This window comes from Neolamprologus multifasciatus, chromosome 10 (genome assembly GCF_963576455.1).
Source record: "Neolamprologus multifasciatus chromosome 10, fNeoMul1.2, whole genome shotgun sequence".
Classification (NCBI taxonomy): Eukaryota; Metazoa; Chordata; class Actinopteri; order Cichliformes; family Cichlidae; genus Neolamprologus; species Neolamprologus multifasciatus.
Window position 1 is genome coordinate 6,517,943 of NC_140448.1, and position 17,744 is coordinate 6,535,686.

A 17,744-nucleotide genomic window follows, 5' to 3' on the forward strand; every position below is an offset into this window, starting at 1 on the left:
TTCTCTTTTTCTCTTGGTGTAAGAATTAATTTGGTGAAGATGTTTTTAATAATTTGAGTTAGAGGAAGTGTGTCCCATGTATGCCCAGTATTATTACTGCTCACATCAGAACAGTCCTGTGCTGGATAAGAAGCAATGCTACTACCATGTTGGGGAGCCTGAACAGGGTCCGACCTGACATCACTGCCTGTTGTTTACTTGTGGCAAGAAGGCTAATCCTACACAGGAAGGACTCCTCACCTCCATCATGTGGACAGTGGACATCTTGTTCTTTTAACAACTGCAACAGAGGCGCTGCTTTACTAAAGCATCAGTCAAACTGCTTGTGGAAACCTGGAAGCTTTCGTTTGTGTCAAATATGGAAGCAAAAGATACTAAGGTGCTTTTTCTTTGTGTGTCTAGCCAGCTTTTTGGTGAAAAGATGCAGGGATGATATAATTATTGAATATGGAGCTGCCAGGGATAAAATTCATGAATGTTGTGAAGGAGGGTACAAGGGATGGGGTGACATGGAGGCAGATCATCCACTGTGACAACCCTGGTAGCAGTTAGAGGTAGCGTCTCATCTAATATCTTGTTAAATTCTGGTTGCAGCTTCATATCCCTGATGTTTGACAGCACGGTGGTGATTAGCACTGTTACCTCACTACTAGAAGGTCCTGAGTTTGGTTCCAACACCTGGCCAGGGTCTTTGTGTGTGGTTTGCATGTTCTCCCCGTGTTTGGTTCTCTGCGGGTACTCTGGCTTCCTCCTACAGTCCAAAGGGGGGTTAGGTTCCTTGGTGTTCCCCCGGATAAGCTGGAGGAGGTGGCCGGGGAGAGGGAGGTCGGGGCTTCTCTGCTTAGGCTGCCACCCCCGCGACCCGGCCCCGGATAAAGAAGATGGATGGATCATTGCTCGGTAATTTGTCTTTGACCAGTAAGACCAGACTCGGTCACCTGGTTAAAGTGGCTGTTCAGATTTCAGGAAGGTCTCAGGCCAGGCTCGTGAACTTTGGTGCTGAGTAAGGAAACCTCTGTCATGTTATGTTCAGACCATCCTGTCTTTAGAGATTCTCTGGTCGTCAGCATGAAGTGCCTGCAGTGATGACCAAGAGACATAGAGTGTCTATACCTGCTGCTATTATCATGCTTAATAACACTTTGTTGATGCTACTGATGAAACTTGGGCTGTTTTTTTGTATGTGTTGCTCGATGTGGGGACATACTGCAAATCAACTTCTCATTGGGGACAACAGAGTCACCATTGACCATTGAACATACATATATATATATATATATATATATATATATATATATATATATATATATATATATATATATATATATATATATATATCAAGTTAAAGTGAGGGATACTGTCTACTTTACAGGTAATGTAAAAGCTTCAGAAAGGATTTGTGCTCTGAGTTGTCAAAGGATCAAAACAAAATCAACGAGTTTAGACTTGAGAGAAAGAATTGCTGATGCTCGAAGTTATAACAATGTGTTCGAGTGTCCAGTATCACAACACTGATACTTCTCATGCATCTGATTCTCCAGAAGTCATTGCAAAACCTTTGTGGATACAATGCTGTGAGAGATACTTGTTTAGATATACAAGGTATCCAAACACAGACACATTAAGGATCCCTTAGAGCATCGTTGACTAATGCCTGGAACAGCAGTGGTGCACTGGTCAACCAAACCAGCATCACTAGATAATCAAAGTGCCTGCATGTGCCGGGGAAGAGGATGGTTGAATTATTCCCGCAGTGAGAGAGTCTCTAATGCAGGTCTCCACTGGTTCTGTCTGGGCAGGAGAGGTGACCCTACCTGAGGCTAAGCAAGAAGTTAACACACAGAAAAACTGTTGTACAGGACTACAAGCCGCACCACAGCAATATAAATGCATCTGAAATGAATTGAACTGAATGGATTACATTATGTCTGAACACTGATAGGTACAGGTTATCAGTATGAGAGGGATAATACATGAGTGCTGTCAGAGGGTAACACTGATTGAATAATTATGACCATGTGACAAATTTGGACTTTGCATGGATCACCTGGTTTCTGAGCAAAATCAACGCTGCATTTGCTGTTTTGGTCTCTTTTGTTTTTTCAATTTAGCATTTTTTGTGACTCATGGTTATTGAATATATTACCTCTCAGCTGTGTTAATATTGTAAACAGTACTGTGGAAGAGACCTGAAGGAGTGTAAAACAACCTGAAACATGCAGTTAGGGATGCACCGATACCGATACTGGTATCGGGTATCGGGGCCGATACTGTAAAATGTGTGTGTACTCATACTCGTAAAAGTTAACCGATACCATGAACCGATACCAACTTATTTCATTAATCAGAGGGTGGCTTGTCATTTCTGTTGTAGTTTTTTAGATTGGCCACTAGGGGGACATCCCGTGCTAAACAGGCACAGGGTTAGGCGAGTGAGACTGGCGGCTCCAGATAAAAAAGAGAAACTGGAGGCTGCTGTAGCTAGGCTAAACAAAATGTCAGCAGTGTGGAACAGCCAACTTTAACTCAGGTTTTGGAAAAGCGATGAAAAATGTAAAGAGAAAATCCACAGGCAGTTTAAATAACAGAGGCTCTGACTCATTTTATTTCTCTCGATGACCAGCCAATGCCGGTCGTGGAAAACATAGGATTGCACCGTCTTCTCAGCATACTCGAGCTGCGATATTAAATTGGACACTCTGCAATAATTTAAAAGTTAATTTTATTCTCAAACCTAATTTGTATTTATTTTATTCCAAACAGAAGTGTTTATTTATTATTCTGAAAGCTCGAGACAGTGCCAATAGTTCAGTGATATTTTGTTAAATTACAATGTGGAGACTCTGCAATAATTTAACAGAAGTGCTTATTTTTCACTTGAAATTTTTTTTGTGGTCATTTTTATTACGATTTTATTTTTTATCGGCAGAGAATAAAATAAAACCTGTCTTCCAGTTCATTGCATTTATGTGTGTGTGTGTGTGTGTGTGTGTGTGTTAGAAGTATCGTTTTTTGTACTCAGTATCGGCAAGTACTCAGATCCAAGTATCGGTATCATATCGGTTTGAAAAAATTGGTATCGTTGCATGCCTAATGCAGTATATAAGGTTTAACTCGTGCGTATGCACTGCCAAAACTATTACATTTGAAACATTTGTGCTTTCTGTGTAATGCACAGTTGCTGCAAAGAGATCTGAAGTACTATAAGCTACGTCTGCTGTTCTGTTGTAATGCTTTTGGGCATCATGAATATAGTTTTGTAATTCGGCATGAGAGGAAAATAGAGGGGAAAAATAAACAGATCCCTGCATGAACCTGTTTGATATGCTGTCATTTTTGCTGGGTTTTGTTTTTATCATATAAATTTTTGACCATATAAGAATAACACAGTGTATATATACTAAGTGTACCACTTTTAAAGTGCTTAAAGGATAAGTAGTCTTTGGGGATGAAAAGTAATTTTCCTGTCAGTGTGTATTAAGAATGGTAGCTCAGAAGCCTACATCGTAAAACTGTTAATTGCTAAATTAACTTATCCTGATTAACCCGTCAAAATCTTAAACATATTGTGCATGCTTTTATTAAATGGGTTTATTTATTATATAGTTAACTTGGGGAAATTGGGATAAACTTCTAGAACTGATGAGTCACTGTGATCCCTTTAGATACATATAGATATGTATGCGCATAGATATGCACAGTGATGGGAACAGCAGCGTTAAAAGTAACAACATTACTGACACTGTTACTTTTTTCAGTAACCAGTAATCTAACTAATTACTGTTGCTATCATCACAACGCCGTTACTGTTGCTAACAAGAAAAAGTGGTGCGGCTATCTTCAGCTTACCGGGAGGTGGGGGGGGGGGGGGGGGGGGGGGGGCAGACAATTGCACAAGTGCTGCTGATTGAGGAAGAATAAAGTAGTCATGGTAAACCAATCACATGATCAATTTAAGATTACATGGAACCAAGATGCTGCCAACCCAAGACAAGGGTGAAGTTATAGGAGTGATGATGCCAAGAGAGAGCGAAAGAAAGAGTGAGAGAGAGTTTTGAATTAGTGTGTAGTGTATTGTGAAGTGAGTGTGTAGTGTATGGATAGTGTTGTTAGGTGTCAGAACAATGAGGCGACTGCTGAAGGTCACAGCTGCTGCCAAAAAGCCACCAAAGGCAGATTACAGTGTAAACGCTGTCTGCAGGTGGAGACAGGAACAGTGACACACCTGCTGCTGTCAGGCCTGCAGGTATCAGGCTGTGATGTGCTTTTTTATCTTACAGTGGACAGAAATGATTTTTGGGAGGGGCACAAATAGATTGTGTGGCATCTTATTTGATGCAGAGCAGCTGATTGTTCTGTAAATAGTTTCAATGGTTATAAAATAACAGCTTGGCTGCATTTGAGGTAAATATCTGCAAATAACTTTGTTGTTTGTAAAACTTGTGCATCGGTTTTTAAAACATACAGTTTATATTTGCATTTCAAGTTAAGAGAATGATTTTTAAACATGTTCGTGGTTGTTACAGTAAAAATATAACTTTTTCTACTCAGATTTTATATTTTTTGTCTGGTTTCAGATCAGCTGTGCTGATACAGTATGTCAAATGAAAAAATAACTGTAAATTCAGACGTGTGAGGTTGTGCTGAAAAGAACGGTACCAAACAAAACAAGGCAGGAAAAATCGTTTTTAAAGGTGAAACGACAAGTAGTCAAAAAAGCCCTCGACCACAGAGGGTTGAACATTGTTTAAAGTAACGCAGTAGTTACTTTTCCTAGAATTTAGTTACTTTTATAATAACTCTGTTACTAACTCAGAGATACTTTTTTGAAGAAGTAACTATTTACCATTACTAATTACTTTTTCAAAGTAACTTGCCCAGCACTGGGTATACAGTATACACGTACAATCCAAATTCCAAAGAAGTTGGGACGTTGTGTAAAACATAAATAAAAACCGAATACAATGATTTGCAAATCTTTTTCAACGTATATTCAAATGAAAACACCACAAACACAAGACATCTAATGTTCAAACTGATAAATTTTGTTGTTGTTTTGCAAATCTTCACTCATTTTGAATTTGATGTCTGCAACATCAGAAAGCTGGGACAGAGACAGCAAAAGAAAAACACACCTGTTTTCCACATTCTGCAGGTGAACAGGTTAATTGTAAACAGGTGTTTGTCATGATTCGGTATAAAGGTACTATCCCTAAAAGGCTCAGGTGTTCACAAGGATGGGATGACCACTTTGTGAACAACTGCGTGGGCAAATAGTAGGGGTGGGGAAAAAATGGATACTGTGTAGCATGGTGATATTTTGTTTGCTAATAATGTATGGATACAGGGACAGCAGAAATCGATATTTTGTTACAAAAAGGTTTTTGTGCTCTGACTTCAGAGCATGTTGATCCTTTTTCTGAGCAAGAATCCTGACATTCCTTCACTGTCCAAATGTGTTTAACTTTTTTATGGCAGCAATAAACATGACAGTGTCACGGCTGGCGGGGTGAGCCGTGTGGTGTGGAGGAAAAGGAGGACCCAAAATGCAGACAGCCGATATGGTGATATGAGTGAGGGTTTATTTACAGTGCACAAATAACACAACTGAGGGCAGGACAGAACATAACCTAAACTGGGTGAGCTAAATAACAAACCTGAGATCATACGAATGGGGTGGGAGGCAGAGAGACACAGACGAGGAACAGACACCATGAAACACAGACGAGCCGACAACGAACACAGACCGACACCCACTATAAATACACACACCAGGTAATCAGGAAATGGCACACAGGAGGGGACACAGCTGGAACTAATGGACATAACGAGACACAACCCTACAAAGTAAAACAGGAAACACACAGACTGTTTTACATAACAACACGAGGACATGAACAGAGCACCGAGGGAGACGCAGGTAGGGAAGATAAACACAACCAAACCCCAACCACCAATACAAAACAGAGTCCAAAAAGGCCCAGACGGACAAGTTCAGGGGGCCGACCCGGAGGCCGACAGCGCCGGAGGCCAAAACAGTGCAGTTCCGGGGGCCGACCGTGCGGAAGGCGGCAACGACGGGGAAACAGTTCAGGCGGCCGACCGTGCACACGGCAGCGGCGGCGAAGCAGAAACAGTTCAGGAGGCCGACCGTGCACGCGGCAGCGGCGGCGAAGTGGAAACAGGTCAGGAGGCCGACCGTGCACGCGGCAGCGGCGGTGACGTGGAAACAGTTCAGGGGGCCGACCGTGCGGACGGCGACGGCGGGACTGCAAGTCCGGGGGCCGGCCACGGTGACAAAGATGCCGATCATGCGGCCTGGCAGATGACCGACGGTGTTGAGGCGGCAGTTGGGGACCTGAAGGCTGCGTGGCCTTCGCTGGACCAGACGAGGCAGGAGCTGAGGCTGGACCAGGCGAAGCGGAGGCAGAGGCTGGACCAGGCGAGGCAGGAGCTGAGGCTGGACCAGGCGAAGCGGAGGCAGAGGCTGGACCAGGCGACGATGATGCAGAGGCTGGACCAGGCGAGGCGGATGCAGAGGCTGGACCAGGCGAGGCTGATGCAGAGGCTGGACCAGGCGAGGCTGATGCAGAGGCTGGACCAGGCGACGATGAAGCCGGAGCTGGACCAGGCGTGGGTGAAGCCGAGGCCGCAGCTGGCGAGGATGAAGACACGGAGGCCGCAGCTGGCGAGGATGAAGACACGGAGGCCGCAGCTGGCGAGGATGAAGACACGGAGGCCGCAGCTGGTGAGGATGAAGACACGGAGGCCGCAGCTGGCGAGGATGAAGACACGGAGGCCGCAGCTGGCGAGGATGAAGACACGGAGGCTGCAGCTGGCGGCTGGACGGGCTCCTCGGGCCCTCCAGCTGACGAGGCAGAAGACTGGACGGGCTCCTCGGGCCCTCCAGCTGACGAGGCAGAAGACTGGACGGGCTCCTCGGGCCCTCCAGCTGACGAGGCAGGAAGCTGGCTGGGTTCTCCTGAACCTCCAGCTGACGAGTCTTGGGGCTGGACGGGCTCCTCGGGCCCTCCAGCGGACGAGTCTTGGGGCTGGACGGGCTCCTCGGGCCCTCCAGCGGACGAGTCTTGGGGCTGGACGGGCTCCTCGGGCCCTCCAGCGGACGAGTCTTGGGGCTGGACGGGCTCCTCGGGCCCTCCAGCGGACGAGGCAGGCGGCTGGACGGGCTCCTCGGGCCCTCCAGCGGACGAGGCAGGCGGCTGGACGGGCTCCTCGGGCCCTCCAGCGGACGAGACAGGCGGCTGGACGGGCTCCTCGGGCCCTCCAGCGGACGGAACAGGCGGCTGGACGGGCTCCTCGGGCCCTCCAGCGGACGAGACAGGCGGCTGGATGGGCTCCTCGGGCCCTCCAGCGGACGAGACAGGCGGCTGGATGGGCTCCTCGGGCCCTCCAGCGAGAATAGTCTCAGGACCAGCGGGCACAGGGGCCCCTGGCGGGCACAGAACAGAACCAGCAGGCGCGGAGACCTCTGGCAGGCGCAGAACAGAACCAGCAGGCGCGGAGACCTCTGGCAGGCGCAGAACAGAACCAGCAGGCGCGGAGACCTCTGGCAGGCGCAGAACAGAACCAGCAGGCGCGGAGACCTCTGGCGGGCGCAAAACAGAACCAGCAGGCGCGGAGACCTCTGGCGGGCGCAGAACAGAACCAGCAGGCGCGGAGACCTCTGGCGGGCGCAGAACAGAACCAGCAGGCGCACGGGCCTCTGGCAGGAACGGATCAGAACCAGCAGGCGCGGGGGCCTCTGGCAGGAACGGATCAGAACCAGCAGGCGCGGGGGCCTCTGGCAGGAACGGATCAGAACCAGCAGGCGCGGGGGCCTCTGGCAGGAACGGATCAGAACCAGCAGGCGCGGGGGCCTCGGGCAGGAACGGATCAGAACCAGCAGGGCACGGGCCTCTGGCAGGAACAGATCAGAACCAGCAGGCGCACGGGCCTCTGGCAGGAACAGGTCAGAACCAGCAGGCGCACGGGCCTCTGGAAAACACAAGGCTGACTGCAGCTGCACCGAGCATTGACTCAGCTCAGGCAGCGACAGCCGGGTGCAGTCCTCAGCTGGCTTCTTTACCTCCAGGGGTCCAGAGTCTGCTGGGGGCTGAAACCCAGCCTCTGGGGAGGCCCTGGAGTGCATCTCAGAACTGGCCAGCTCTTGAGGAGTGTTTTCAGGATTGTGTGGTTTGTCTCTCTGCAAAAAATACTTAGAAAAAGAGTCCAAAACGGGAGGCAGAGACGCAGCCTCCTGTACAGAGGGAGTCGGTGAAGATGGCATAGATGACTGGGCTAGTGGGGATACCGGGGGCCGAGCTGAATGCTGCTGTGCAGCTAAACGAGCTTGCGGCTGTGCAGCTAAACGAGCTTGCGGCTGTGCAGCTAAACGAGCTTGCGGCTGTGCAGCTAAACGAGCTTGCGGCTGTGCAGCTAAACGAGCTTGCGGCTGTGCAGCTAGCTCAAAAAACACAGCCCCGGTACAAACAGTCACAGGTTCAGGCGAAACAGAAAGAGTGCCTTTTCCACTCACCACAGCCGGCAACTCAGAACTCTCGGGGCCCGGCTGTGGCGATGGGCGTCGGCGGCGTGAACGTCGCTTCTTTCTTGAGGATAGCTCCGACCGGCCGGGTAATTCCACATCCGGCGGGCCGGGCCGCAGATTCCCCGGCGGGCAGTGCAAGACATTCACCGCCGGGCTGGGTCGGGAAGCGGTAGCAGCTGGAGGGTGAAGGTGAAGTTCGTGCAGAATGAAGTCCTGTGCGAGCGGGTGAAGAGAGTCCAGTAGCCAGTGGTGAGCAGAAATAAGCTGCTGTAGCCTGGCTTCTACAGCGCGGTGAAATTCCTCCACCTCATGCTCAAGCCATAGGTTAACTAACCTCGAAACGGAGTCAATCACCCCCTCCCGAAACTCCTGGGAGGGTGCGGATGCTGCTGGGTCCATGTTTGGTCGGCTCGTACTGTCACGGCTGGCGGGGTGAGCCGTGTGGTGTGGAGGAAAGGAGGACCCAAAATGCAGACAGCGACTGGTGATATGAGTGAGGGTTTATTTACAGTGCACAAATAACACAACTGAGGGCAGGACAGAACATAACCTAAACTGGGTGAGCTAAATAACAAACCTGAGATCATACGAATGGGGTGGGAGGCAGAGAGACACAGACGAGGAACAGACACCATGAAACACAGACGAGCCGACAACGAACACAGACCGACACCCACTATAAATACACACACCAGGTAATCAGGAAATGGCACACAGGAGGGGACACAGCTGGAACTAATGGACATAACGAGACACAACCCTACAAAGTAAAACAGGAAACACACAGACTGTTTTACATAACAACACGAGGACATGAACAGAGCACCGAGGGAGACGCAGGTAGGGAAGATAAACACAACCAAACCCCAACCACCAATACAAAACAGAATAAACTAGAAAATACTAATAACAAAACTCAAAGCGCTGGGTCACCGACCCAGGACCATGACAGACAGTTTACTTATTTTAATTTAAGACATGTTTTATTTTAATGAAGTTTAAAACTTTTTTATTTAATGTAAAATTATATTTTGTTTTAATTTACTTTCAAATTCTTCAGTTGCTGAAGGGGCTGCATAGTTTTCATAAACTGCATAGTTCAGAATAGCTATAATTGTACCAGATGGTTGATTCAGTTAAGTTGGACTAGACTGTAATACAAACCGTTCAGTTTGTCAACAATCAAACTGAAATGAGAGAAAGACTGAGTGTGAGACTTTGATATTAGAGAAAATGAATATTGATAAAGTTTACCTTTATGTACAGAATCTGAATATCGCAAAATATTTTAAAAAATTGCAATAATATCGTATCGTGCGTTAAGTATTGTGATAATATCGTATCGTGGGATGTATGGTGACCACCTCTAGCAAATAGTCCAGCAGTTTAAGAACAATGTTTCTCAACGTACAATTGCAAGGAATCCAAGGGTTTCATCATCTACTGTCCATAATATCATCAAATGATTTGAGCATCTGGAGAAATCGCTGCATGAAAGCAGGAAGGCCGAATACCAGCACTGGATGCCCATGACCTTCGATACCTCAGACAGCACTGCATTTTAAAACAACATCATCTGTAAAGGATATTACCGCGTGGGCTCAGGAGGACTTCAGAAAACCATCAAAATTCTGTACATCAATAAATCATGTTCATTTTATTCTAATCTCTATTATTCTAATCTAATCTCCTTATTGAACTATAGTTGGCCGAAACAAAGGGAAGGGCGAAGGCATGTCAGGAAGCAGTGAAAGAGAAGAAAAGGTGGAGATGAATGTAGGGGCACTAAATGTCAGATTGTGATTGGTGAAGGAACTGTTGGCTGATATGCTGGAAAGAAGGAAGGCAAGTGTTTATGTGTAAACCCAAGTAGAAGGGAAGCAAGGCCAGGAGTATTGGAGGTGGAGTCAAACCATTGTATCATGGCATAGATAGGAACATAAATGTTAGGAGTCATTTCTTGGAGGAATATTGATATCTAGGGGATGTTTAATGCTGTCGGTGAGTCTGTCCCACATGTTGGATGTCAGGAGATAAAGAGAAACTTTGAGAGTTTGAAAGTTGGAGAGAATGTCCCCGAGGGAGAGAGTGTGATTGGCTCACACTTTGATGGACAGGAAGTAAACAGAGGTGAGGTTATGGATCAAGTGACAAGTATGGTGTTAAGAAGAGAAATGGACAGATGTTTGTAAAGTTTGCCGATAAGATGGAAATGGCTGTAGTGACCATGTGCTTAAAGAACACCTTCAACAGTTGAACCAACTGTTGTGATTTGGTGCTATATAGATCAAATTGAACTGAACACTTATATGAACTTGACTGACATCCCATTCTTAATCTGTAGGGGGTTAATACAATGTCAGCCCACCCTTTGCAGCCATACAACACGCCATGTGACACATTGTCGGTATGTTATGCTTTCGGCCTCCCAACATATCTCTATGTTACGCATTCAGAAATGTCAGGAAATATGAGAACTGTTTGGAATGAATCTACACATGTACATTTCGTTTTACTGTCATTAGGAGTAATGTTAGGGTTAGGGCTGGAATACACGGTTGGAACGTGTGTTACCGCCAGGAGCGTCATTCTAGGGCTGGGCGATATGGCCTAAAATTCATATCGCGATATAAATTGAAACATGTGCGGTAACGATATATATCACGATATATTCTTTTCTTCTGTATAACGTATTTTCCACACTTAAAATCCTTTAATTTTCTCAAAAATCGAGAGTGTGCCTTATGTATGAATTCTGGTTGTGCTTACTGACCTCGAACCGATTTTGGCTGCAGAAATCTGTTAAAAAATGTTTTAGTACATCTTTGGTAAGCTCACTGCTTGATGGATCATCAGAGCATTACGGCTGCCGTAGTGAGGAGCTTCGCAGAGTAATCTGGGTCCTAAACTCCGTCCGTTTCAGGTCCCAAAGTCAAACAAACACTGAGAGTTAAAAACGGTCTAAATTCTTTCATCTTTAATTAAATCATCAGCGTTGCTGCTTTACCAGGTGTAACAATTAAGTTTAACATCCAGGCATCCATGAAAACAGAAGTTATTAAATTTAACGGAGTTAGAAGTTAACAGGAAGTTAGCTCGCTAGTTTACACCTAAACATGTTGTGCAACGTGATTGCTAGCGACACAGCTATGTTAGCATAACATTAGCACAGTGAAGCTGGAGGATGAACGCCAACTTTTTTCCACTCGATAAAAGTTAACGTGACGGATTCTGGTGGTCAGGGACAAATGCAATCACATAGCAGGATGCTGTACATGGGCCAAACTTCAGTCAGGAGAACAACTGAGATCATTCATCCACAATACGAGGTTAGTCATTAATATACTGCAACAACATGGGAACAGAACAGCTGCGAGAGAATTCAACCTTAATGAATCAATGTTACAGAAGTGGAGGAAGCGCAGTTTTTGGCTTTCCCCATATTTCAAAAGTGCTTCATCTCTTTGCTGTGACTGTCGCCCGCCATAATTTGCAGATGATAATGGTTTTAGCCGCTGCGATGCTTTCGACCAAAACAGGCGCAGCTTGATGACATCATCAATATGCGCTATCGCGATAGAGCAATATAGTCAAAATCTCTATCGTTGGCCAAATTTATATCGTTTCTATCGTATATCGTTTATATCGCCCAGCCCTACGTCATTCTATTGGATTCCATCCACAATCCGACGCGTATCATAGGGACGCGGAAGGGTTCCTTTTGCGTTCCTATTGGACGTCTTGGGATGTGACAAATCTTTGGTATGTTATGTGTCGGGAATGAGAATGGTCTGAGCCGTAAGATCTTCAACTCCTTTGGGAAGGCTTTCCATAAGGTTTAGGAATATATTCATGGGAATATTTGACCATTTCCAGTAGCGCGTTTGTGAGGTCAGACACTGACATTGGACGAGAAGGCTTGGCGCTCAGTCTCCGCTCTGAATCATCCCAAAGGTGTTCTGTTGGTTTAAATTGAGGACTCCGTGGAGGTCAGTCAAGTTCATACCAAACTCGCTCATCTATGTCTTTGCGGACCTTACTTTCTGCACTGCTGTGTAGTTATCTTGAAACATGGAAGAGGCCATCCCCAAACTGTTTCCACAAAGCTGGGGCTTGAACGCCGCTGCTTGGCCATGGAAAGCTATTCCATGAAGCTCTGTATTCATTGTTCTTGAACTCATTTGAAGGCCAGGTGAAGTTTGGAAGTCTGTAGCGATTGAGTCTGCAGAAAGTTGGTGACGCCTTCATCCAACATGGAGTCAGCTCACACTGAAAAAGAAAGTTTGATCTTATGAGTGATTTTATGTGGGTTACCACTTGGGTTAGATGCTATTATTCCAAATTGCTTTCATTTTGGAATATTTAGTAGCAAGGAAATTTCACAACTGGACTTACTGGATTTACTGAACTCCTGAGAGCCGTTTGTTCACAAATGTTTCTGGAAGCAATCAGCATGCCTATGGTGCTTGATGTTATACCCCTGTGGCCATGGAAGTGATTGGATGGTTGAATGGATACTTTTGGCCATAAAGTGTATATATTTATATTGAATTTTCAGTCTGTTGATTTGCTTCATCTCTTACATTGTAATCTGAGAAGTTCATGAAATTGAAATTGAAATTTCAATACTTGATGAATTGAATGAAATTGCGTCACGTGGCCAGGGAACTGCTTGCGAGTCAGGTGTTTGATTCATTGTCTGCTGACCTACCAGCAGGTAAAGCAGGTCGTCTACTAATTGGAAGGTTGGTGGCTTAAATCCTTTTAATCTTTTGTTCAGATTGTAAAGAATACAGTGAGTTGGCAGCACAATTAGGAGAGATTCACTGGCTCAAAAGTTTGGCCTGGAGCTGAGGTTACAGGATAATTACCTCCTGACTGAATTTCGGATCAGTTTGATTGTAGCTCATTCAGCCACATGTTTCTTCTGTACTTCATGGAAGCCACTGTTTGTCTCACTCTTCTCCCTCAGCTCAACTTCTCACTCTAAGGAAGAAATAAATAAATATGTAATGGCTGCAGATCTGATTGGTTGTCAGTTCACTTAAACAGCTGAATCGATAGACAGTTCCTATGGTAACAGGGAGGCTGGCGCCAAAAATATATGCAACATGCAGACTGGTGTATCTCCCACATACTTCATTGTTGCCTTAAAACAGTAGGCATGTCGCTGGTATAAAGATTGTAACTCTGAATTGAAAGCTAAGAACGAAGAAACAACATTTTTTCTCCATAAATCATAAACTGTTGAACTTCCTTTTTTTGGTTTATGTTTATCATTCATAGACTTTCCCTTTGATGTAAGGAGTTCAGTAAAGTTACCAAGTTCTCATACATCTGTTGAAAAACTCATTGTGACTTCTACCTTTGTTGTTTGTTGTTCTTGTACTTTACATTTAATAAGCCTACTTCGTTGTCTAAAGCTGTTTTGGTGAACTCAAGTTTGAATCTAGTAGAGCGTTATGGCGAGCTAAGTCTGTTGTTTCAACATAAAACCATGATATCAGCGTTGGATGCAGTAGAGTAAAGCTGCCACTGGAACCCTGCAGATGTGACAAATTATGCTTATTTGTCTGGCAATCCGATGGACGAGGCTTGGGTTTGGTGGTTGCCAGGACAACTTTACTTGTCTGACTGTACTGAGCCAAGTATAAAGATTGGTGAAGGGGGGCATGATGTGGGATTTATTTTCAAGATTTTGGCTCAGCCGCTTCGTTCCAGTGAAAGGAACTCCTGATGCATAACCAAGCCTTTGGGCATGGCACCTTCCAAAACGTTCCACCATGTCCACGCACCAGTTCACAAACCAAGGCCCTTAAAGATATGTGCGAGTTTGGTGTGGAAGAAATTGACTGGCCTGCACGAAGTACTGACCTCACACCTGTAGAACACCTTTAGGATAAAAAGAGTGGAGACTGCAGCACGATCTCACCCAATGTCAGTGCTTGAACTCACAAATGCACTTCTGGAACAAAGGCCACAAATTCCCACAAACACATTCCTAAATGTTGTGGAAAGACTTTAAAATGTCTGGGTCATAAGTTCATATGCACATAAAGGCTGACAAGCAAACAGTTTATTTTAACTTACTTACTGCAGTTTAATAACTTAATCTGCAGTTTTTCTTTATTGTCCGAGAAAGAGAAATCGAGTCTCTTTGGGCTTGAACATTAAAGTTTTTAACGTCTTCCCCTTTTTCCCTCACAGAACTCTGGATGTCTGCTGTCTCACAGTTTTGTACTCTTACAAAAGTTATGTTATATGTTATTGAACAGACATGTGCTGCCTTAGTAATTTAATTATAGAAATAACACATTACATGAGCTGACCTGGACTACTTCTGAAATTGAATTATGTATGTGTGTTGCATGTAACCTGTTCCTCAACACTGGCAGGAACCACAGGTGGCAGCTGTAACCTGTCACTGCTTTTTCAGCTTGTTAAAACATTTTTCTTCTTACTTACATACACACATACTAACATTTGCAACACTTGTTCAATCTTTGCTGTGTGATTTCTGCTCACGTTGGGGAGAATCTGTTCAATTCATTCGTGGCCAGTTTCTTTCAGTCTAAAAGTTACAACTCGAGTAAAGTAACACACGTTACTTACATTTTTGTGTTATACAGCATGTCAAAGATTCTTCGTATCACATTCCCACTTCTGTACCCACAGTATTAGTCCCATCCTGTGTCTCGTTAGTTTTCCATTAAGTGTGCAAATCACTCAGCCAGCAGAGCTTCTGTTTGCGTTTTCACTCACCAGCTCTTCACCTTCAGTCCCGCCTGCTTGCTCGTGAGCTTCCATGGAGCTTTACATCAAGTGAAAGCTGTTCTACTTTTTCTTTTGTATTAGGAGGTGACCGGGCCTTTGCAAGCGTAGCACCCAGACTCTGGAATAACCTCGCCGCTTCATATTCGTACCGCCAAGTCTATCCAGTCTTTTAAATCACGTCTTAAAATCGATCTATTTACTTTGGCTCAGAGGCTCCCAGTCTCCACTCGAATTCATCCCAAAGGTGTAAGACCAGGATGAGGTGAGGACTCGTGTGCAGTAACGTTGGAACAACAAGGTGCTCAAATGTCTCGTCTACACGGCCAAAGAGCTCTAGTTTTGTCTCATCGGACCAAAGGACGTGCTCCCAGTATGCATAATCTTTTTCCAGCTTGCTGTCAGCAAACTTCAGTCTGGCTTGAAAGTGTCTCTTCTGCAGAAGCTTATTTTGCTCTCCAACCTTGCAGTCCATTCCTGTGCAGGGTTGCTGGCAGGTGTTCTGTGGTCTTCAGACATACTGCATACTAGTTTTCTTTCCAGAGTCTTTGAAATCTTTCAAAGCTCTTTCTCTGCACTGTTGTTTTGTACTATGTGACTCTTCTCTTGATGATAATTTTCACTCCAGTTCACCAACACCACAGTATCTTTGCATTTCCTGCTTTTTGAGCATCAGCAATTGTTTTTATCAAGTCGAAACTAATTTCATTTGCTATTGGTATAATGTTTTCAAGTGACAGTTGAAATCCTTGCTTAAGTTTTTAAACTTTGTGTAAACTATATCAGCGGTCTCCAACCTTTTTTGCACCACGGACCGGTTTATGCCCGACAATATTTTCATGGACCGGCCTTTAAGGTGTCGCGGATAAATACGACAAAATAAAACTAGTACCGGTACCGAAAAAAAGAAATTTTATTCATAACACACGTGAAAAGACCCAGGAAAACCGAGTAAACGATAAAAACGATAACAAAATAATGCTGAAAACCGATGAAAACCCTGAAAACTATACATTTCACACCTGAGCCTCAACTCTCGCGGCCCGGTACCAAATGACTCGCGGACCGGTACCGGTCCGAGGCCCGGGGGTTGGGGACCGCTGAACTCGAATATAACCCTTAGTTTTACTTTGAGCATTACAAAGTTAAAGCACGTCATTGCAAAGCAGTGATTTATGTTATGGCTCAATAGAGAGACCAGCTAATAATACTGAATTATTCATCATCATTAAAAAATCTGTTATTGTGTTCAGATACATGTAAAGTATTTTCTGAAGAAAACAAGTGAAAGCATTGCTCTAGTCAGTAACCTTAAACTAATAATTTGTCCCTGTGTGTCTGCAAACACCTTCAAAGGCAGTGACGGCATTTAAATGGTGTTTAAATGTCACAGCTTAGTTCTGTGATGTGGTTTTAACCACGATCAGCGAGACCTAGATCGTGTTTGTAGAGGGAAAGGCCCAAACGCAGACTCACAGGCAGGTGAATATTAATAACCAACAATGCATTTATTAAGGCTGATGTCCGTGGTACAGAACTAAGATGAAAACAGAACGTGAAAGGCAACAGGGAAACCTTTATAACCAAAACCTAGACTGGGAACGAACACTGGGCACTGGGACACCGGCCTCAGATGCCATCAGGCCATTCAGTGGGCGTTATAAGCAGGAATCAGCACCATAGATATGGGCCAGCAGGGGCCATCTCCACCTGCTAGACTGTTCAGAAGGTTGTTATCATCCATCCAGATGGAGGATCACTAACAGGAGCGTGGGAGACTCCAGAATCCACTCTGGCTGGAATCCTGTGGATACAGAAGTGTTTACAGGTAAGACTGTTTAAACGGACAGAATGACTATTAAAAGTCAGCGAGTGTCAGTAATGTTAATGTGGTTATGTTAGTTATACACCGAGTGCTAATGTAACAGCTTTAAGATGCATTTGTAGATATTATTACGTTTGACCGTCTTTATGGTGCTAGCTTAAAGTTACGTGTAAACGTTAGCTTATATTGGAGTAAAGCTGTTACTGTTTAAACGATGATGAGACAGAAATGTTAGCTTCTGTCATGACTGATGAAGTTACTGGTTAATAAAGTTACCAGAAAACAGACTGACAGTAAATATCTCGATTAGCTTCAGTGCATCTGTAATAAATATGTGTAAGTTTCAGTGCTTCGTTTAAACTGTATGATACTTATACTGACCCAGGGTCAGTGTAAATACAATCCTCGCTGTGTGAACAAAGCCTCCTTTAATCCTGCATGACAAACCTCAGGATGCAGGTTATTATTACTCTTTCCTGCTGACACACCTGTCACACCTGAGAGGCAGCTAGAAACGTACAGTGACGTTTACATCATGCAAAGACTGCCAGACTCTGTAATACTGTAAATGATCAGTGACCAGTGAACATTCAAAGGTAC

At 44.9% G+C, this 17,744-nt stretch overlaps 1 protein-coding gene and 1 long non-coding RNA gene across 17 annotated transcripts in view; both read left to right on the top strand.

Moving 5' to 3' along the window:
- The window catches only part of LOC146509471 (disks large homolog 2-like), a 150,773-nt gene that overhangs the window by 52,463 nt on the left and 80,566 nt on the right, over positions 1–17,744 (top strand). The window lies entirely within an intron of this gene.
- On the top strand, positions 1,319–17,061 carry LOC146509473 (uncharacterized). Its single transcript, XR_014876598.1, has 3 exons — positions 1,319–3,828; positions 3,899–5,282; positions 9,931–17,061. It is a non-coding gene; the product is annotated as an uncharacterized LOC146509473 (long non-coding RNA).